Raw genomic sequence first — 23,472 nt, 5'->3', positions numbered from 1 at the left:
ACATACCATACAACAGGAGCATTCTCTCTCGAGCTAACACCCACAGCACTGAGGCCCCAATTACACAAAGCCAGCCCACATCTGATGCCAAGTTCTTGAACATCCTGCTTTCAGCTTCATCATGGCAAGCAATTACCAAGGGGACAGAGGACATGATACAAGGATACTATCTCTGAGAAAGCATCACATCACCAGCAATTTGAGTTAATCCCTAGACCTTGGCCGCTCAAAATGGAGGAGGAGTTGAGAATTGAGTCCAATTACTGGGAACATTTCAGTAATATTAGCAAGTCAACACCACTGAATATTAAGGGAAATTATATGCAATTATAAAATATAGATCTTTCAAAACTGGTTCAACAAAGAGTGACAAAACAGAAAGAATGCACCACCTCCAGAACTGCCCACACCCATCTGTTCAGTGACAGAATCTATGGGAATCAGTTAGACTCATCGGGAATCAATTAGAATAAAGCAAGTTATCCTTAATCCTGGGGAGGCTGCCTAAGAAGACAACTGAGATAATCACTTTAGAACTGCAGATGTTAGATACAATATTAAATGAGCCCGAAGCAACACACTCAAAATGCTGGATAAACAGTCAACGTTTCAGGCTGACACCCTTCTCAGGACTGAGAAGGAAGGGGAACAATGTCAGGTTAAATGATGGAGGAAGAGGGAAGAGGCTAGCAGGTGATGGACGATGCCAGGTGGGTGGGAAAGCTCAGGGCTGGAGAAGAAAGAATCTGACAGGACAGGAGAGTGGGCAATAGGAAAAAAGGAAGGAGGAGGGGACCCAGGGGGAAGTAATTGGCAGGTGAGAAGAAGTGAAAGGTCAGAGTGGGGAATAAAGGAAAGGGGGGGGTGGATTTGTTCACTGCAAGGAGAAATCGATATTCATGCCATCAGGTTGGAGGGTACCAAGATGGAATATAAGGTGTTGCTCCTCCACTCTGAGGATGGCCTCTCCTTGGCACAAGAGGAGGCCATAGATCAACACGTCGGAGCAGGAACGGGATTTGGAATTAAAATGTTTGGCCACCAGGAAGTCCTGCTTGAGGTGACTATCTAGTCTCATCGGTGTAAAAGAATACACAGCACAATGTGAACACCAAGGGAGCCTTTGCAAAAACTTTTAATTTATTACCAATATAATTATAGACAAACAAATTATATGTTTACCTCATTGCTTGTGGAAGCTTCCCAAGGTAAAATAGTGCCTGCACTCCAAAAGAATTTTAAAAAGTATGAAGTAATTCAGACTTTGAGAGTTAGGCACAATATAACAGAAATGCAAATTGCTCATTGGCTGCATGTTACCTTGAAGAGTTATGTCACAACAGAGCAGCTGCTTCTCTCCGATTTCAACTGTATTTTATGATTATACCTATTTATTTGCATTTTTTCCTGCTTTTTTTAGTTTAAAGTCTATTTATATTTTCTATTTGAGATTATTTTTGACATCTAACCAGATTCAATTTTTTTTTCTTTTCATATCCAGTGAAAAATGGATGCTTCCTTTGACTCCAGTTTCAAGCCCCAGCTCCACCCAGTGCCTATTCGTAGCTTTAGAAATAAATAAACTACTGACTTAGCTTGTCCACCTGGCTGACTATCTTATCCTCTTTACAGTATTTTCAACTTCTACTTGACTGAATAATCAAGTTCACAGGATATAAAGCATTCACAAAACAACTCCAATAAAAAAGTTCTATCAGAATTAAAAACAATACAATTTATTGACAAACAAGAGAAAATGTACAGATGCTGGAAATCCAAACAACACACACAAAATGCTGGAGGAACTCAGCAGGCCAGGTAGCATCTATGGAAAAGAGTATAGTCAAAGTTTTCAGGTCAAGACCCTTAATCAAGACTAAAAGTGTTTTGAAAAATCTATTATATTTCATAATACTATTTAATTTCCTTTTACTATGAGTGTTGACATACTAAAAAACTGAAATAAAAAAGAGAAGTCCTGGGCAAATGTCTGGTTCCTACAAAAGGGAAGTCAAGGTAACATTTGCCTAAGTGGTAAGTGTTGCCACTGTTAAGTTCAGTCCCAAACCTGTTAGCACACTTACCAGAGACGCTTATTTTTATCAGTTCCGGCTTAAGAGTGCTGCTGAATCAGAAGGTTCCAAGTACAGCCCTAATGTAGAGGTTTGAGCCACTACCCCATTTCTCTTACCTCCCAGTCCCTTTTGAAACATCTAAATCCCAGAATCTCCAGAAGCTATTTCCTGCCCTTACATTTATCCCCAATCAACATTCCTACAGCAGATGGCTGAGGAAAGAGCTGAAACAATTGCAACAGATGATGCATCTTGGCTTCCACCCAAGATCCTAAACACCTCCACGTATGATCAGCAAATGGCTGAGAACAATGAATACTGTAAAGACTGGGGAATCACACAACATCTCAGCTGCACAACTGATGATCTATGCTTCCGGCCAGGTTGTTCCAAGAGGTGTTGAGTGGGAATAAAGGGATCCTTTTCTAGTTGGCTGCTGGTGTTCCACAGGGATCAGTCTTGGGACTGCTTCTTTTCATGTTATATGTCAATGTTCTGAATGACAGAATTGATGGCTTTGTTGCCAGGTTTGTGGACAATACAAAGATAATTGGAGGGATAGGTAGTGTTGAGGAAACAGGGAGACTGCAGAAGGACTGAAGACAACTTGGAGGATGGGCAATGAAGTGACAGATGGAATTTAGTGTAGGGAAGTGTATGGTCAGGAACATTGGTAGAAGGAATAAAGCTGTACACCATTTTCTAAATTGGGAGCAATTTCAGAAATGGAAGGTGCAAAGAGAATTGAGAGTCCAAGCAGGATTCATTTACAAGTTGAGTTGGTGGTAAGGGGGGCTAATACAATGTCAGCATTCATTTTGAGAGGACTAGAATATAAAAGCAAAGGTATAATGCTGAAGCTTTATAAGGCACTGGTCAGACCACAATCGGACTATTATCAGCAGTTTTGGGCCCCCTCATCTAAGAAAGGATGTGCTGGCATTGAAGGGGGTTCACAGGACGTTCACGAGAATAATTCCAAGAGGGAAAGATTAGCATATGAGGAGCTGAGTTCCTCCAGTGCTTTGTGTGTGTTGCACTATAAGTAGAATCTCAGTCATCATCATACACATTCACAATGTTCATAATTTCTGCATGGTCACCAGTCGGCTTATCTTTCTAGAGAACATACATCCATCTTTGTCAAACTATCAATTGCTCCTGATAGTTACAATTTCTTTATATCATCATCAGTCTCCTCTATCATTTCTGTTATGTGTGCGCTTCCATTGTAGTTATTCCTCTTTGTGCAGCAATAATCTTAGTAGATTCAAAACATGAATATTTTCTGCATCACACAGATTTTCATTCATTGAAGCATATATAGTGCATTGAGTTGGCCTTCTCCTAACGAGCCTGCAGTAGGTTACTCGATCTTTGACCACACTGTGTTTGGATTGTCCCAGATATAGTCTCCCAGCTCAGTGTGGCTTTCGGGGTGGGAGCTATATGTAGCTGCAGATTTAGAAGAATCTACCCCAAATTAGTTCCAAGCCCAGAGTCCAAAGGCCCAGACCTGCTGAGACAGACTCCTCTAAGCAAAACTGAGGTTTCATATATGGTAGGCAAGTCTACCTTGGCACAATTTCCAGGCTATGGCAAATAGCTCCATACAATGGGATGTAAATTACGAGCCCAAACCAAGTACAACCACACTGGCATGTTAACTTTAGAAACTGAAGCAAGAGTGTTCCATGTCACACCCTCCTGGTGCCTGCTTCCTCATTCAGTGAGTGGCTGATTTTTACATCAGCACTGCCGTACTGTATAACCCCAGTTCCCTTGATTCACTTTTAGTTTTATTTAAGACCAGACCACGGGGTCTTGAGTTTGGGCCGCTGCAGCATCTGCTTCAAGAGAAACATTACTTATCTAATTATGTTTGAGATACAAATACTGAAGATCAATTACCAGAATGATAATGTTGAAATGGTGCTTAATATTACTTGTTTTAAAATTACATTTCCCCTCCAGACAAATGGACTGATCATGTATGTCGTGGTCCTGCACCTCCAAAGTTCATTTTCAAGTGCTATCCATTTGGCCCATATTATTTTTTACTGCACGAAACCACATTAGATTCTTATGAAAATTAAATTAATTCATTGACATTTCACACCTGGCACACACTGACAATGGGCAGCACCCCAGAAACAGCCACGTCAAAATAACCCACCGTACTCTCCCTTAAAATATTAAAGATTCCCATTCCATCTTATTTTGTTTTAAATTAAAATAACAAAAATTAGAAACTGAATTGAGTATTTTCTATAATGGTTTTGCCACCTGCTTGCATCCAAGTAATTACTTTTTGTTATGCAAGTTGCATTACTTTTAAAAGAGTTCCATAATATTAGGCAGAATGTTTACAGTGCTTTGGATTTTAGGTTAGATAATACTGCTGCGTAGAGGACTTGGGATTTGTGCATGAATCGCAATAGGTTGGTTGTAAGCTTGATAGTAAGCTATCAAGGCGTCAAATGGAATGTTGGCTTTAATTGCCAGAGGGATTGAATTTAAGTGTAGGAAGGTTATGCTGCAACTGTACAGGGTACTGGTGAGGCCGCAATTGGAGTACTGCATGCTTTACTTGAGGAAGAATAAACTGGCTTTGGAGGCAGTGCACAGGAAATTCACCATGTTGATTCCAGAGATGAGGGGGGTTATACTATGAGGAGAGATTGAGTCACGCAGGACTGCATTTGCTGGAATTCAGAAGAATGAGTGGAAATCTTATAGAAACATGAAATTAAGAAAAGGATAGATAAGATAGAGGGAGGAACACTGTTTCCACTGGTAAAGGAGACTAGAACTAGAGGACATAGCCTCAAGATTCAGGGGAGTAAATTCAGGACAGAAATGAGGAGGAACTGCTTTTCCCAGAATGGTGAATCACCCCAGTGAAGCAGTGGAAGCTACCTCCGTAAATATACTTAAGGTTTGATAGGTTTTTGCATAGTAGGGGAATTAAGGGTTATGGGTAAAAGGCAGATAGGTGGAAAGGAGTCCATGGTCAGATCAGCCATGACCTTACTGAATGGCAGGGCAGGCTCGACAGGCCACATGGCCGACTCCTGCTCCTATTTCTTATGTTCTAATATTTAATGGCTCTTGAATTGTACCCATTGGAGGTTAGAAGAATGACGGGTATCTCACTGAAGTCTATTGAATACTGAAAAACCTAGATAGAGTGAATGTGGCGAGGATATTTCCCGTAGCGGGTGAGTCTAGGATCAGAGAGTACAGCCACAGAATAGAGGGAGGACCATTTAGAACAGAAATTAGAAGGAATTTCTTCAGCCAGAGGGTGGTGAATCTGTAGAATTCATTGGCACAGATGGTAATGGAGGCCAAATCATTGGGTATATTTAAAGCAGAGATTGATAGGTTCTTAATTAGTTAGGGCGTCAAAGGTTAAGGGAAGAAGAAAAATGAGATTGAGAGGTATAATAAATCATTCATGTTGGAATGGTAGAGACTTGATGGGTTGAATTACCTAATTTGCCTCTATGTTTTATGGTCTTAGCACAGGGACTCCTCAGCAACCCCACCCCTGACAAGGAACTCATCACCCGTACGTCACCACTATTCACACAGGGTATCTTCATCCTCCCCCCTACTCTTAGCACGGGGACTCACAACTCCCCCGCCCACTCTAGACAAGGGGGCTCTCTTCCCGACTTTGGACACGACGACTCACACCCGTCCCTCACCCACACACAAACACAGCCTTGTCGCGGGGACTCACTCACTCTGCGTTGTTGCACCTTCCTCTGCTCTCGCCAAACTACTACCTCCCCCGCCGCACGGAGCTGAGGAACTGTCCCTGCCCTAACGCAGATCCGTGACGAGGCACCAACCTGAAAGGGGTGAGGAGAGGATAGGTGATCTCTGAGGTCCCGTGATTAATACGTCCGACAGCGCATACATTCCACTGATATCACTATGAAAATCCTATTGAATGCCATTCTAGCTTCACGTTTTTGATTTTACTTATAAAAAAAGCCTCTGGAATTGTGCTTGATTCTTTTGGTGAATTTAATTACGAATGGATTTTTAAAAAACGAATATTTATTGGTATCAGTGCCGGAACTTTTATCTGGGTGCGAGATGCTGTCCGGACGAGAAAGGGAACAGGAGCAGAAGCCGGTTCGGCTTTATGTGTGATTAGCGGAGAGACGCGCTGGCAATGTTGATCCTCGTCTAAGAGCGGGCGGTGCGGCTGCCGGGAGGTCATCCCAGCCCTGAATCCGCTGGAGCATCTGTTCCTCGATATGAATGCGGAGACAGAACTGCTCACGGATGCAAGACCCCAAACTTCCACCATCCAGCCAGACTCTCATCCACATTCACTCCTCAACAAACCCGATCCTCATCTAGGTCAATTTCCAATCACAATCTCCATCGTTTACCCCTTCTCATCCTGACCGACCCGCATCTCTGCACACTTGTCACCACCCGATCCTCATACCCATCCACGCTGATCATATCACCCTCCTCAACCGCAATTTTCATTCGCAAACATCTTCCTGGAGATGCTGCCTGGCCTGCTGCGTTCACCAGCAACTTTGATGTGTGTTGCTGTAATATTCATTCGTCCGATTTTCTTCCCCAGTACAACCAATCCCCTGAACCCGTCTCCATCCATCCCAGTTCCCTTCCCCATCTGCATTCCTGTGATCCCCTTCTCCATCCCCCACTGATCCTCTTTTACATCCGTATCCCCGATTCACTTCTCCATCCATCTCATTCGATCCCCTTCTGCATCCCCAGTCCCCTTCTCCATCCTTCTCCCCCGATACCCCTCTCCATCTGTCCCCTGATGCCCGATTCACTTCTCCATCCATCTTATTCGATCCCATTCTCCCCCGATACCCCTCTCCATCCGTCCCCTCCCCCTCCCCGTTCTCCATACGTCCCCCCCGCAACCCCTCCCCATCTGTCCCTCATCCCTTCTCCATCTATCTCCCCTTCTCTCCGTTCCCCCCCACCAAACTTACCAATGAGAAATAATGGCCCGCTCTCTGCCTCTGTTAACCATTCAATTTTCTGTCAATGCCAATATTTTACCTCCTACTCTATAAGATTTGATTTTCCAGAACTGCTGAGTGCCTCCAGCATTTTGGGTATATTACTGTACGTTGGAAGATGTTTCTGAAGTGAATCTCAGGTGAACCTCAATGTTGCTAATAAGGCATGATGTTGCAACAAAGTTGAGACTGGAATAAAATAATATTCCAGTGACTTTTGGAACATATAGAACCTTTTCATGGTGGCACCAACACCGTTGAAGAAGTCACAGGAAGTCATTAGTCAAACTAATGGCTCAGTTAAGGGTGTAAAACATGTAAAATTATGAAAGATATTGTGAAGAACAATTGCTCCTTTCAGGGTGATAAAATCTTGAAGATTGTATCATGTGACTTACTCTGACAACAATGTTTATTGTAAGTTTCAGAGAGGCTGTTTATCAGCAATCCTTCAATAAAGAGGACACACTTTGATTTGAACTCATTTATGTTCCATGTGTCTTTGAAATTTCTGCAGTGATTCTTTGGAACTTCAGAAATCCACAGGAAACACATTTCCCACAAGGTTTACTTTGGCACATAACCCAGACAGTAGCGCTTCACACAATACAACTCTGAAGTTCCAGTCTAATTGTAAGCTGAGTCATCTGGATAGGGGTTGGTCCCGCACCTTTTGCCTCACCTCTGCATATTGCCATTATCAATGACAACATCTAAATTTCAGAAGTTCCAGAATTTCTCTGCCAATCATTAGAATTAAGGTTCATGAAGAAATAAAGAAACAGGGTGTGAAAGTGGAAGATCAACCATGATCTTATTCAAAGGTAGAATAAGCTTGAGAAGTCTTATGCTTTACTCCTCTTCATATTTCTGATCTGTTATTAATGTTTTTTTCATTGCCATTAACAATTGTATTTTCAGTATATGAACATTTCAAAATCACACTCCCATGATCTTAAGTAATAAGCATCTTCTAAATCATAGTTATTTTTTCTGGAACAGAGGAAATTATAGAATGCACACCTGCTCCATCCCCAACCACATAAGCATTTTTTTTTTCTGTTGAGGCAGAGTAAAACTGCTAATACAAGTCAATGAGGAAATTACTTCTGATGGTAAATACAATTCAGCCCATAAGCACAGAAGCTGGAAATCCAGAGTAACACACAGAAAATGCTGGAGGAATCAGCAGGTCAAGGCTGATGAAGAGTCTCAGCCTGAAATGGTGACCATTTTTCCCTCTCCATAGATGCTGCCTGACCTGCTGAGTTCCTCCAGCATTTTGTATATGTTACAGCAAACATAATAGAAATGAATCCCTATCAAGGTATTGTTTAACTGGCCAGTGATAGTTCTTTTTAATAATTTTAACCTGATGGAGAAGAAAGGGATGAACTGACCACTCTTAGAGTCCCACACCTGTTCACAAAAGAAACAGTTAAGAAGAATTACAATTAACTCCCAGAAGATTTTGCACCGACCTGTTGAAGCTTCCCTTTTTGTTTGGCTATGCTAATATAAAGAGGAATAATAGAGTAGAGAAATGCAGATCAGTGTTAGTCCTGAAACAACCCAGCAGTCTAGCCCCATTCCAGTTTAGCCACTTTCCACAGTCAAATTAGATAACTCTACCAGGCCCCAGCCCTTGAGCTTGTTCAACAGGTCTGAGATTCTTGCTCCCTGTGTAGATTGGGGAGGGAGGATGAAGGTGGGGACTGGACTGGACTTGACTTGAGTTGAGAGACAGGGACATGGAACACAGAGCCGGGACCCCTTCTTGGGAACAGGACGTAGGGTTGGGAATCATACACAGAATGCTGAACATGATAAGATGGTTCCCAACACTAGGTAACGGCAAACGGCCGGGCCTACCTAGTGAAGGCGTGGACACAGAGACAGTTCCAACTCAATGATAGACAGTTCATTATCTTGACGCAGCAAGGCTCCAGTCTCGCTCTGGTGGTTGAACTTGACAAGGTTGCAGGCAAGGCTCCAGAAGGAAGGGGAAGGGAACAGTCCAGCCTCAGGGTAACAGCAAAGATGGCCTGACTCACCCCCTTGGAGGTGAGGACGGGATACTGACAAGACAAACCAGCAACCACACTCAAATCCAAGGCCACTTATATTCCCAGCCCCAAGACGAGCATCAGGTGCCCATGATTAAGCCCAACTGAAACAAGGAACAGCCAGAAGACCCAGAGTCCAAAGTTCACGGACTGGACTGTGAACCAGAACGTGGACTTCACAGACCGGACCATGACAGAATTCCCCCCCCCCCCGCCTCTATGGGAGCCTCCTAGCAACCGAACAGGCTCTCCAGGACAAAGGACAACAGGGGTGGGTGGGGGGGGGCATTCAACAGGAGGGAACTTAGGATAGCAAGAGTAAAACAACAGTGTCTGTGTCACTGGGTCCATATTTGGCAGGACTGTTCTGTCATAAGGTGGGCGGCATTGGTGGCAGACCCAAATTCAAAACACAGACACTGAAGTACTAGGAACAGGACTAAGTGTGTCAAGAAAGCAAGGGAAATGGGGAAGAAATAACATTGAACAAGACACAGGTCCTGGACGAGACTAGGATACAGGTCCTGGGCTAGGACTAGACTAGGAAAGCGGGAATAAGGAATTTGGAACCTGGACAAGGACTCCGAGCCAGACACTGGACAGGGACCCCGGAACCTGGGTCTTGACTTGGGCTTGGACCCCGGAACTAGGCAAGGACATGATGTGGCCTCAGGACTGGATGTGGAACTCCTGCACAGAACGAGAACACAAAGCCATGGCTTGGACTAGACGAGGTACTTGGGCGTGGCTTGGACTAGATGAGGTACTCCTGGGCTGAGCAAGGCACAAGGGCAGGACAAAACCCCGAAGCCTTGACTTGATCTTGGGAGACAGGAACACAGAACACAGAGCCTTGGTCTTGGGAGACAGAGATGGTTCTCAACACAAGGTAGCAGCAAATGGCCGGACCTACCTAGCAAAAGCATGGACACAGTGAAAGTTCCAACTCAACGATACAGTTCCTTATCTGCCAGAGACTCATTCCACCAGGATGCAGCACTGAGCGTCATGGGAATTCATTTCTGCCTGTGGCCATCAAACTTTGCAGCTCCTCCCTTCCAGGGTCAGACACTCTGGGCCAATGGGCTGGTCCTGGACTTACTTCCGTCTGGCATGGTTTACATATTATTATTTGATTGTTTGTGTTTTTTTCTATTGTTATGTTTGTACTCTGTTCTTGGTTGGTGCAACTGTAACAAAATCTAATTTCCCTCAGGATCAATAAAGTACGTCTATCTATCTATCTATCTTGACACAGCAAGGCTCTGGTCTCACTCCAGCGGTTGAACTTGACAAGGTTGCAGGCAAGGCTCCAGAAGGAAGGGAAAGGGAAGGGAACAGTCCAGCCTCAGGATAACAGCAAAGACAGCCCGGCTTACCCAACAGAGGCAAGGACAGGAAGGAACAGATCCAACCACAGGGTAACAGCAAAGACAGCCTGACTTACCGCACAGAGGCAAGGACAGGATACTGACAAGACAAACCAACACCCACACTTCTTCTTCTTTGAGTTTTTACGGCAGTTGGCATCCACACTGTTGCATTACTGCCATCTTCAGGATTTATTGTCCTTCATTGTCCATTCACTTTAAAGCCGTCTTTCCAGTCCCGTCACTCTTAAAAAAACTAAACAACCATTTCCTCCTCTGGTCACTCTCCCCACATTCCAATAAACCTTTGACACCGTTCTCTACCAGTCCTATTTTGCGTAATTGTTTAACATTTGTTGCCTTTCCTGTGCAAATTTCCGGCATGAAATAGGGATATGCTCTACTGTTTCAGTCTCCTGACATAGATCGCAAAAACCTGTTGGATGCTTATTTATGTGGCCAGAGTGCCATTAAGGTTGCTGTACCCAATTCTCAGTCTACTTATAATTACTTGTTCTTTTCACTTTACTCCCCTACTTCTTCCCATATCTACTCTGTTCTGAATTGAATGTAAATGTCTTCCCTTTATTTCTCTATCCCAATGCTGCTGCCACTGTTAATTTATCCTTCTCCACACTATGCTCTTCCCCTCTGATTTTGATAGTTTAATATTGACCTCTATAGATCTTTTCTTGACTGCTGCTTTTGCCAGCCGATCTGCTGTCTCATTTCCCATAATACCCGAATGTGCTGGAACCCACACGAACACGATATTTTTGCCTTGTCTAGCCAGTCTTGAATTTGCAAACAGGATTTCATAAAGCAGATCCTTGTGACCTCTAGCTGTACCCGCCTTAATGCTTGCAAAGACCGATACAGAATCGCTACATATCACAATATTATTACAATCAACCTGCTCACTCCATTCTAGTGCTAACAATATGACAAACATTTCAACTGCATATACACTCAAGCAATCAGGTGTTCTCTTGCTAATTTCCACTCAATAACTTGGTACAACAATTGCAGACCCTGTTGCACCTGTTTCTGGATCCTTTGATCCATCCATAAAAATCTGTATGCCTTTATACTCACATTCCCTATAACTATGATATTCACTGAGTATATCAGCCGTCTTAATACTGTGTTTAATCTTAAGCAATTCCAAATCTATAGAGGGATTTTTTAATACCCAGAAAGGTCTGACAGGCCACACCACCCTTGGACAAAACCCTTTATCATATACACCCATATCTTTTGCTGTTTGCTCTCCTGTCCAGCCAAAACTTTCTTTTTGTGTCCTCTCCTTCTCCCAGCACGTCTGCAATACTCTTTTTGTAGGATGGCAATCACCATGCCCCCTTAAATTAATCCAGTAATTGGCCTCCAGCTGTTTACGCCACAGCCCCAGTGGCATTTCATTTGCTTCAACTTGGAGTGCACACACTGGGGAAGTTCTAGCCGCTCCCAAGCACACCCTTAGAGCCCGAGCTTGTACGATATCCAGTTCTGCCAGCACAGATTTTGCTGCTGACCCATATAGAATACTTCCATAGTCTAATCTTGATATTATTAATGCTACATAAATATACTTCAGTGATGCAAAATCTGCACCCCATTCCAATCCAGCAAGACACCTCATGACATTTATCACGTTTTTACATTTACTAACTACATATCTAATGTGTTCTCTCCATGTTAATCTCAAATCAAAGTGCACTCCCAAAAACCAAGAACTTTCAACTTTCTCCAGGTTACTTCCATACAGATTCAAATTAAGTCCCCTACACTTTTTCCTTGTAAAGAACATGGCTTTTGTCTTCTCCACTGAAAATTTAACACCCCACTTTGTCCCCCACTCTTCAACTTGATTAATTCCATCTTGCATTTTCATAACTATATGTTGAACATTTCTCCCTCTTTTCCACAAAGCCCCATCATCTGCAAACAATGACCTCCCCACTTCCATTGGAATATTTACAAATATATCATTTATCAAAATGGAGAATAAAGTTGGACTCACTACACTCCCCTGAGGCATCCGTTTTCTACAACATACTGGCTTGATAGCTCTGATCCTATCTTCACCTGAATAGTTCTCCCATTTAAAAAGTCCTTAACCCAAATGAACATCATTCCCCAACCCCAATTCCCATTAAATGTAGCTTGATTAGGAGCCCCTCTTTCCATATCATAAGCTTTCTCAACATCAAAAAAAAACTGCAACCACTGTTTCTTTACATACTTGAGCTTTTCTTATTTCATCCTCTAGACACAACACTGGATCCATAGTACTCCTTCCCTTCCTGAACCCACTTTGATACATAGCCACCATACCTCTACTTTCCAAGAAGTACACTAACCTCTCATTTATCATATGTTCCATAAGTTTACATACATGTGACATCAAGGCAATTGGCCTGTAGTTTTCTGGCCTGCTGGCATCTTTCCCAGGTTTCCTTACTGGAATAACTATTGCCTCTTTCCAGCTCCCTGGTTTTCTCCCTTCATCCCAGACTTTGTTATACAGAAGCAGTAGATTCTCCAGACTTCCTTCACTCAAGTGTTTTATCATACTATAACATATTTCATCTTTACCTTGCACAGTCTTTCCTGTTTTATCTAGTGCCTTTCTTAATTCTCCCATGCTGAAAGGGATATCTTGCACACCATCAAGGTTAGTTTTCCTACATAAAGCCTCCATATTTTCAGCTTTTGTTCTCTCTCTATCTCTTCTTCCCCTCTCAGACAAATTATCAGAACTATGTACCATAACAAAAGTGTTTGCCAACAACCCTGCCTTTTCCTTATTTGTTACTGCAGTCACATTTCCATCAATCATAACTGGATACATCACATCCCTTTTTATCATCCACCACACCTCTCCTACTTGAACCCAGCACCCACATTCAACCCCAGGGCCACTTATATTTCCAGCCCCAAGATGAGCATCAGGTGCCTATGATTAAGCCCAACTGAAACAAGGGACAGCTGGAAGACCCGGAGTGCGGAATTCACAGACCGGACCGTGAACCGGAACGAGGACGTCACGGACTGGACCATAACAGACACAGCATGGATTCATCAAAGACGGTTCTGTTTGACAAACTTTCTGCAGTTCTTTGAGTCCTGGAGTTCTTCGAATGCAATGTTGGCATTCATTTCTAGAGGTATAGAATATAAGAGCAGGGATGTGATGTTGAGCCTCTATATGGCACTCATGAGACGACACTTGGAGTATTGTGTGCAGTTTTGGGCTCCTTATTTTAGAAATTATATACTGACATTGGAGAGGGTTCAGAGAATATTCATGAGAATGATTCCAGAATGAGAGGGTTACCTTATGAAGAACATCTGGCAGTTCTTGGGCTGTATTCCTTGGAGTTCAAGAGAATGAGGGGGGGTTCTCATGAAACATTCCAAATGTTAAACGGCCTGAACAGATTAAATATGGCAAAGTTGTTTCCTATGGTAAGGGATTCTAGGACAAGAGGGCACAAATTCAGGGTTGAAGGACGTCCTTTTAGAACTGAGATGCTTAGAAATTACTTTAGTCAGAGAGCGGTAAATCTGCAGAATTTGTTGCCACGAGCGGCTGTGGAGGACAAGTAATTCGGGGAATTTAAGGCAGAGATAGGTAGGTTCTTGATTAGCCAGGGCATCAAAGCGTATGGGGTGAAAGCAGGGGAGTGGGGATGACTGAATGAAATGGATCAGCCCATGATTGAATGGCGGATCAGACTTGATGGGCCAAAAGGCCTACTTCTGCTCCTAAATCTTATGGTCTTACATAACAAGTGCAGTGGATGGAGGAGAACAGTTGACATTACTTGGATTTCGAGAAGGCGTTCGATAAGGGGCTGCATAAAAGACTCATGCATAAGATAAGGATGCATAGAGTTGGGGGTGATGTATTAGCATGGATGGAGGATTGATTAACTAATAGAAAGCAGAGAGTTGGGATAAATGGGTATTTCTCTGGTTGGCAATCAGTGGTGAGTAGTGTACTGCAGGGGCTGGTTTTGGGCTTACAACTGTTCATGATATACATTAACGATCTGGAAGAGGGGACCGAGTGTATTGTATCTAAGTTTGCTGATGACACTAAATTGAGTGGAAAAGCAAATTGCACAGAGAGATGTTAAGTGAGTGGGCAAGGGTCTAGCAGATGGAGGACAAAGTTGGTAAAAGTGAGATCACCCAGTTTGGAAGGAAAAATAGAAGATCAGATTATTATTTAAATGGTAAAAGGTTGCAGCACGTTGCTGTGCAGAATGACTTGGTAGTGCTTGTGCATGAATCACAAAGGCTTGGTTTACAGGAGTGGTAGGCTACTGAAACGGTAAATGGAATGTTGGCCTTCATCGCTGGAGGGATTGAATTTAAGAGTAGGGAGGTTATGCTGCAACTGTACAGGGGACTGGTGAGGCCGCATTTGGAGTACTGTCTGCAGGTCTGGTCTCTTTATTTGAGGAAGGATATATTGGCTTTGGAGGCAGTGCCAAGGAAGTTCACCAGGTTGATTCCAGAGATGAGAGGTTTAGACTACGAGGCAAGATTGAATCGCCTGGGATTGTACTCACTGAAATTCAGAAGGATGAGAAGAGATCTTATAGAAACATAAAAAATTATGAAAGGGATAGATAAGATAGAGGCCTGTAAGTTGTCTCCACTGGTAGGTGAGACTAGAACTAGGGGACATTGCCTCAAGGTTCAGGGGAGTAAATTTAGGGCGGAGATGAGAAGGAACTGCTTTTCCCAACGAGTGGGGAATCTGTGGAATTCTCTGCCCAATGAAGTTGTACAGGCCACTTCAGTAAATATATTTAAGAAAATGTTGGAGGATTTTCACAGCAGTCTTGGAGTCCATTCTCATGTATGGATGCGAGACGTGGACACTCACCAAGACTATGCGAAAGTCGCTAGATGATTGCAATACACGAGTGCTCCGGATGGCTCTTGACATGAGTTGGCAACAGCACATGACGAACGTTGAGCTCTATAACAACCTACCGATGCTCACCACTAAAATCGAGGCGAGAAGACTGCAACTAGCGGGGCACTGTCTACGCCACCCCGAGCTACCTACCAGCCTAGTCATCATATGGGAGCCCAAGCATGGGAGGGTGAACCCTGGGCGCCCTCCCAAGACTATGGTCAACACGCTTCTAGAAGACAGCGGCGCAGCTAATGTAGATGAACTGAACACACTGATGAGGGAGAGGGAGAAGTGGAGAGTCCGTCATCGTGCCCGAAGCCGGCCCCCTAGGCCTGAGTCAACATGGTAGTAGGATAGATTTTTACATAGTAGGGGAATTAGGGGTTCTGGGGTGATGCACCATCAATAACTCCAAAAGACTGGAAGTAGAGTAAATGCTGAAAGGCTTTTATTAGCAGTAAAATGTGACCTCGACCATGCTGAGTATCTGCCCTGGACTGAGAGAGGAGGAGCAATAGCACAATCGCCTTTATTCAGGGGTCTGTGGGAGGAGCCACAGGAGCAGTCAGCTGAGTGGCATGTCCAGACAGGTAACCCAGTTATATATGTGGTTTACCATATGGGGAAAGGCAGGTAGGTGGAGATGAGCCCATGGTCAGATCAGCCATGATCTTATTGAATGGCAGAGCAGGCTCGATGGGCCAGATGGCCTACTCCTGCTCTTATTTCTTATGTTCTAATGTTCTCATGTTCTCTGGTAATGTCATGATACCTCACTATTCAATAAATTTGTTAATAAAACAGAAATAATAATTTATGAAGATTCTGGGCATTGATAATGAAACTGACCACTTTATATCAAGGTCACTTTGAGAAAACAGAACAAATAAATCTTCTGTACCCATGTGGAGGAAAATATTGTGAGTTAAAGATTTTGATAGAAAAAGAGTTAATTGGCTTTTTGAGTATGGAAACTAAGTTGCAGCTTAGTTCGTTATAGATATGGCCTTGGCTCTCAGCAAAGACTACTCTTCGAGTAAATACTTGCAGTTGCTTTTCTTGCAAGAATTAGACTCAAGGATATGAGACAAACTGTTCGTTAATACAAAGATGTACACAGGACTGAATTTTTAATTTTTGGCTGTTGCTATGGGTGTAGTTTATCAGAAGAGAACGGCATGTGAACCTAGCTTATCTTTTCTAATTCACAAGGTTAACAGAACAGTCTTTACTTTTGCAATCCATTTGTACATGCATAAAAGGAGCTGTGCTCTCTGTATTATTTGGAGTTTGATACCGACTGTTAGAGGCTCTGCTCTCCATGATATCATGAATAACGCTCTCTTTATTTCGAAATCCATGTCTGATTGACTTCCAATCAATTTAAATCAAATTTCTTTAACAACCAGAGACGGTTCAGTGTAATCATAGAAATGTCAAATTCAGCTTAATGTTTGACCATTTAACCTTAAACTGAAGACGCAGTAGCAGTGAGAATTTTGTTACAGTTTGAGCCAAACATTAAAAATACAACTTAACTTCTGTCAATCAATTTCAACAATAGCATCATATTCAGTTGGTGAGGGAGAACCTTACCCTGACCTTATCCAGAATACAGGAGGTACCTTCCCCAGAAGAGATCCCAATGATCCATAAATCTGAACCCCTGCCCCCTGCACCAGTTCCTCAGCTGCACATTCACCTCCCAGATCATCATATTTTAAACCTCACTGGCAGGCAGCACAGGCAGCAATCCAGAGATTACTACCCTGGAGGTCCAGTTTCTCAGCTTTCTACTTAGGTCCCTAAAATCGCTCTTCAGGATCTCCTCACCTTGTCTAACTATGCCATTGGTACCAGTAAGCACCTAGACTTCTGGCTGCTCACCCTCGCCGTTGAGAATGCCATGAGCCCAGTCTGAGACACCACTGACCCGTGCACTAGGAGGGTCTTTCTCGCACCCACAGAATCTTGTCTCTGTTCCTCTGACTAGAGAATCTCCTATCAACAGTGCAATCCTCTTCACCTCTCTGCTCTTCTTTTTTTTTATTAAAAAAATACATTTTATTTGCAGAATAGGAATCTCCATTCAGATTCATGGGTATTTCTATCTTATAACAGGTTTTTTTTTATATAATTTTTATTGAGTTTCAAAGTAAATACATGGGAAAAAAATGTATCTACCCTCCCCCCTCCCCTTAACCCTCCCCCCCGATATATACCCTTACCTAAAAAGAAAAGAAGAAAAAAAAAAGGGAACTGCCTGAATATTGGAAGGTTTGCACATGCTCCATGGGATTAAAAATAAATTTTATATATATTTGTTACTTTCCCCAAGGAACCAAGATCTTTATCATTGGAGCTATAGATAAGGGCTCCAAATATTCAAAAATGTTTCATATTTATCTCTTAAAATCTAAAACATTACTTAGCTTCTCAACTCTCATAGTTCCCTGGGGAATCTCTTGAACTTCACCATGTTGCCATGTGTTTCCCTCCCAATCATCCAGGCAGAAAGAAAAGAAATAAGATACAAAAAAAGAAAAAAAACAAAATACCCTCCCACTAATGTTGTGAATGAAAAGGTACACAACACTACCCCCCTCCATTGTGCGGGTCGTGCCTATTGCCACGTTGCACACATGAATAACGTAGCGATTGGTCAGTGTTTCTTCCAGCTCCCCCGTAACAAAAAAATTGTATATATATAAGAAAAATTAATATCATTATTCTCAACTAATATTCCTCAAATTTTAACCTTTCTTCCCCTCCCTCATATAATTAATAATATATTTATATATTCATCTGCCTAAAAATCCAACAGGCCTAATCCTTGATCCAGTCTTCATCTTCAATCCATCTCGCTCCCCTAAGTTTGTTCTTGTATCTGGTGAATCTTCAAAGAATCTCGCACAAACTCCTCCGCTTTCCGGTAATCGTCAAAAAATCTTTTTTCTCCACCAGCCAGAAAAATCTTCAAGGTTGCAGGATAACGCAATATAAATCGATAACCGTGATCCCATAGGGCTTTTTTCACTGGATTAAATTTCTTCCTTCTCTTCAAAAGTTCATAATTTATATTAGGGTAGAAAAAATTTTCTTCCCTTCTATCATCAGTGGCCCTTTTCTCTTCTTGGCAGCTTGGGCAGCCGCCTGTAGAATCCTTTCTTTGTCTTGGAATCTGAAGAATTTTATTAAAATTGATCTTGGATATTGGTCATCTTGTGGTTTTGGTCTTAGAGCTCTATTTAACCGCTCAATTTCAATTGATCGGTCTTCCTTTTTCATTTGCAAGGTTTTCGGGATCCACTTTTGAAAAAATTCTATTGGATTATCCCTCGCTATGCCTTCTTTAAGATCAACAATTTTAATGTTATTACGTCTACTAAAATTTTGCAACACGTCCACTTTCTCCAAGAGTCGATTTCTTTCCGTGTTCCAGACAATCGCATCATTTTCTGTTTTTTCCACTCTATCGTTAATATGCTCCATTGTTCTTTCCATCTTCTGAAGTTTCTTATCCATTTTATCCTGTCTTTTCATAGCTTTATCATAGCACATCTTCACGTGTCTAAGCTCTGTTCTTAATTTTCTTAGTTCAGCCGTTAATTGCAATAAGGCCTCTCTTATGTCTCTGTCGTCTCCTTTACTTCCGATCTCTTCCAGTTCTTCCTCCCCTTCTTCATCTGTATTCTCCGTGGTATCCAATTCTGACTCTGAGTCGCTTTCAGTTGCAGTGGCCGTCGGTTCTTGTAGTTTAAGTTGTGTCGATTTGCGCATGCGTACTTCTTAACGCATGCGCATTTCTGGTATCTTCTTCCAAGAGACCGCTACCACCGCCATTGCTCCCTGTTCTTCTATGCCAGAGATAAAATGCGTCTCCTCTGAAGGAGATCCAACCTGAATCCGAGGCTCCATCGCTGCAGTAGGCCCTTTTTCCTTCCCATCTCGCGGCGAGCGACTTCGCAACAACAGACTTCTTCTGTTGCGGTTTACGAGGCATATCGTAGAGTAGTCTTAGGAAGTTTTTACGTAGTTTTCGGAAAGTATTTATTAACTTTACGTTGTTTAAATGGTACTTTGTTGATTTTTTACGGGAGAGCTGGAATTACACTTCTCAATCCCACGTCATCACGTGACACCCCCCCCCCCCCCCACCTCTCTGCTCTTCTGAGCCACAGCACCAGACTCAGTGCCAGAGATCCGGTCGCTGTGGCTCCCCCCAGTAGGTTGTCCCCCTCAAAAGTATCTAAAGTTCTACACTTATTATTGAGGAAAATGATCACAGGGATACTCTGCACTGGCTATGCATTTACCTTCCTCCTCCTGACTGTCACCGAGTTACCTGTCTCCCTTCCTAAGGAATCCCTCCCTGCTGATTGGTTACGACGCAACTCGGAGAAACTGCCACAAAGCTCTGCCTTTTAAACCTTGATTGTGGACCTAATTGCAAAGGTAGCTCTTTTTACGCACTCCTACTCTGTTGATTGGTTGCCGCATAACTCCCCTTCTCCATCGGTACCCCCCCAATCCACTTCCCCCCCCCGATTTCCTTCTCCATCCATTCCGCCAGATCGCATTCTCCATCCATCCCCCTGATGCCCCTTCTCCATCTGCCCACACGAACCCCTTCTCCATCTGTCCCCCAATCTGCTCCTACATCCGTACCCTCATTCCCCTTCTGCATCCATCCCTGATCCCGTTCTTCAACTATTCCCTCAATCTGCTTCTCCATCTGTACCCACCGTTTCCCTTCTCCATCTGTCCCCATTTTCCCTCCATTAATCCCCCAATGCCCTTCTCCAACCATTACCCCACTCCCCTTCTCTATCCAACGCCTGAAACCATTCTCCATCTGTCACCGCGACCCCCTTCTCCATCCCCACAATACCCTTCTCCATCTGTCCCCAAATCTCTGTCTCCAACCATCCCGATTCCCTTCTCCATCTATTCCCCCAATCCCTTTCTCCAACCATTCCTCCGATCCCCTTCTCCATCTGCCCCCCCGATTCACTTCTCCGTCCGCCCTCCAATCTACTTCCACATCTATACCCTCAGATCCCCTTCTCCGTCCATCACTGCAATCCCCTTCTCCATCCATGGTCCCGATTCCCTTCTCCATCCATCCACCCGATTCCCATGTCCAACCACCCCCCTCAATCCTCTTCTTCGTCTATCACTCCAAACCCTTTCTCCATCTGTCACTCTGATCCCTTTCTCCATCCATCCCCCAATCCCATTCTCCATCCATTTCCCCAATCCCCTTCTCCATCCATCACCCTGATCCCCTTCTTCAATCTACCCCTGATCCGCTTCTCCATCCATCCTCCAATTCACTTCCACATCTGTAAACCCAATCCCCTTCTCCATCCGTCACCCTGATCCCATTCTCCAACCCCCCATCTCCTTCTTCAACCATCCCCCAATCCTCTTCTCCAGCCATCCCCCAATCCGCCTCTCCATCCGTCCTCCAATCCACTTTCATATTTCTACCCCCCAGATCCCCTTCTCCATCGCTCCTGATCCCCTTCTCCATCTGTCCCCCATTCCCCTTCCCCATCTATTTCCCTCATCCCCTTCTCCATCCGTTTCCCTGATCTGCTTCTCCACCTGTTTCCTTCATCAGGATTCTTGTAGAGTCTTCACCTGAAATCTTGACTCTTTATTTCTCTCCATAGATGCTGTCTGACCTGCTGAGTTCCTCCAGCATTTTGTATGTTTTATACCGGAATCTTAGTAGTGTGCAGAAACAAAGAGGTCTTGGGGTCCATGTCTATAGATCACTGGAAGTTGGTGCGCAAGTTGATAAGGTTGTTAAGAAGGCGTACGATACATTGTTCTTCATTAGTTAGTTTACTGAGTTCAAGAGCTGCAAGGTGATGTTGCATCTCTATAAGACCACTAGACTGTGCTGGGAATATTCTGTTCAGTCTGGTCACCTCATCAGAAGGATGTGGAAGGTTTAGAGAGGATGCAGTGGAGATTTAGCAGGATGCTGTCTGGATTAGAAAGCATGTCTTATAAGGATAGGTTGAGTGTACTATGGCTTTTGTCTTTGGAGTGAAGAAGGAAGAGAAATGACGATCAAGGTGTACAAGATGGTGAGAGGTAATTTAAAGATTATTGGAGGAAAGCATAGCGGGGATTTCAAAGTTAAGTTTTTTACACAGATGGTAGTGGGTGTGTGGAACACACTGCTAGGGGTGGTGGTAGAGGCAGATACATTAGGGACATTTATGAAACTTAGAAAGGCATATGGAGATAAAAAAATATGGAGATTCATGTAGGAGGGAAGGATTAGATTGGCTTTAGAGTAGGGTTTAAGGTCGGCACAACATTGTGGGATGAGGAATCTGTACTGTGCTGTGGTCTTCTATGTTTTATGTTATTTGAAAAGCAAAAACAAAACATGGATGCTAGAAATCTACAATAGGAACAGACAACGAAAGTATTTGACAAGACAATATCTGAGAAATATAACACCAGCAAAATCTCTTGTTAATATTAATTTCTAAAATTGAATGCCTAGAAAATGACTGTAAATGATCCCTGTAATCTGCCACATATAGTGCCCTGAGTTACTGCTGTTCGGCGATGGAAAATTGCCCTAATGGAATTTCACAAATCCCTACCAGAAAATTTGAGATATAAATGAAAATTCACTCCTGCAGAATTTTATGGAATAAAAATACAAAATGTGGAATCAGAACAACAAATAATTTCAATTGCTTTTTTAGAACTTCAGTTCACATTTCTTGATGCCAGACGGGGTGGTCTGAGTATCTCAAAAACTGCTAATCTTGGAGTTTCAGCCATAAAGTCTCTGGAGCAAAAACAAACAAACAAAAAAATCCAGTCAGTGGCAGATCTGTGGGTGAAAACATCCTGTTAATGAGAGGTCAGAGGAGAATGGCTGGAATAGTTCAAGCTGACACGGAGGCAACAGTAGCTCAGATAACCATGCATTACAATGGTGGCTTGCAGAAGAGCATCTGTATGCACAACGCATCAAAGCTTAAAGTGGTTGGGCTACAGCGGCTGAAGACCATGGACATACACTCAGTGGCCACCTTATTAAGATACCCGAGTGGCCACTGAGAAAAACATCTCATAGGTATGGATCTCCACTTAAAGCAAGGGAATCATGGGAGGGGAGGAGGAAGGGTTTGGATTATGGGAAATTGAAACACGAATGGTTTTTCTAGGAAGATATATTAAGAACATCTATTAAGACTAATGTTGGAAGGGAAAACACTTAGCTGTGTTCTGTTTGGGGACCAGGAAAGGAATTATTTCCTCATTCTATGATTTTGTTTTGCTCCCTCTTCATGCCAACATGTTTTGACTTTCAATTTTCCTCAAATCCTTACTTTAAATTGATCTTGTTTTCTGAATCACTAAATTGGCTTTCTGAAGTTTTCATCTTTAATTGTGAAATGCTCAGTTGTAGAAGGGAAATTACTTTTCGTTATATTTCATTACAACATCTTAATACTCAATAAAGTTAAGTGGGAAAAGAAAATGAACTGTAGCAAAACCCAATATAAATGTAGTCATTGAAGGCCTCTTCTCTGCCAGTAATGTCTATTGTTGTTTCTTTTGCTTAGAACAGCTAAATTATCAGAATTTTTCCCATCACTGCAGTTCTTAAACAGGATAGAGTCATAGAGCACAACATAACAGACACAGGCCCTTTGACCCATCTAGTCCATGCCAGCCTTGTCTTCGGTCTAGCCCTATCTACCTGCACGCAGGCTATAGCTCTTTATTCCTCTCATACATGTATCTATCCAAATTTTTCTTAAATGTTACAATGGAACTTACAACTACCACTTCCACTGGCCGTTCATCCCATACTCGCACCACCCTTTGAATGAAGATGTTCTCCTTAAATATTTCACCTTTCAGCCTAAACCTGTGACCTCCAGTGCTAGTCTTGCCCATCATCAGAGATAATACACATGCATACACTCCTGCTCTTCAGTGAATGAA

At 43.0% G+C, this 23,472-nt stretch overlaps 1 protein-coding gene across 3 annotated transcripts in view; it reads right to left on the bottom strand.

The window, feature by feature from the left end:
* LOC140198899 (uncharacterized) overlaps positions 1-5,978 on the bottom strand; it is a 60,107-nt gene extending 54,129 nt beyond the window's left edge. Inside the window, exon 1 of one of the 3 annotated variants that reach the window (XM_072260109.1) lies at positions 5,936-5,978. The gene's annotated coding sequence lies outside the window, so the exon portion shown is untranslated. Of the gene's footprint in view, positions 1-5,823; positions 5,916-5,935 lie in introns of those variants that run through there. The other 2 variants (XM_072260108.1, XM_072260110.1) reach the window with 2 other exon arrangements.
* Between the last annotated feature and the right edge of the window lie 17,494 nt (positions 5,979-23,472).

The sequence above is a fragment of the Mobula birostris genome, chromosome 6 (genome assembly GCF_030028105.1).
Source record: "Mobula birostris isolate sMobBir1 chromosome 6, sMobBir1.hap1, whole genome shotgun sequence".
Classification (NCBI taxonomy): domain Eukaryota; kingdom Metazoa; phylum Chordata; class Chondrichthyes; order Myliobatiformes; family Myliobatidae; genus Mobula; species Mobula birostris.
This window is presented reverse-complemented; position numbering and strand designations above follow the sequence as displayed.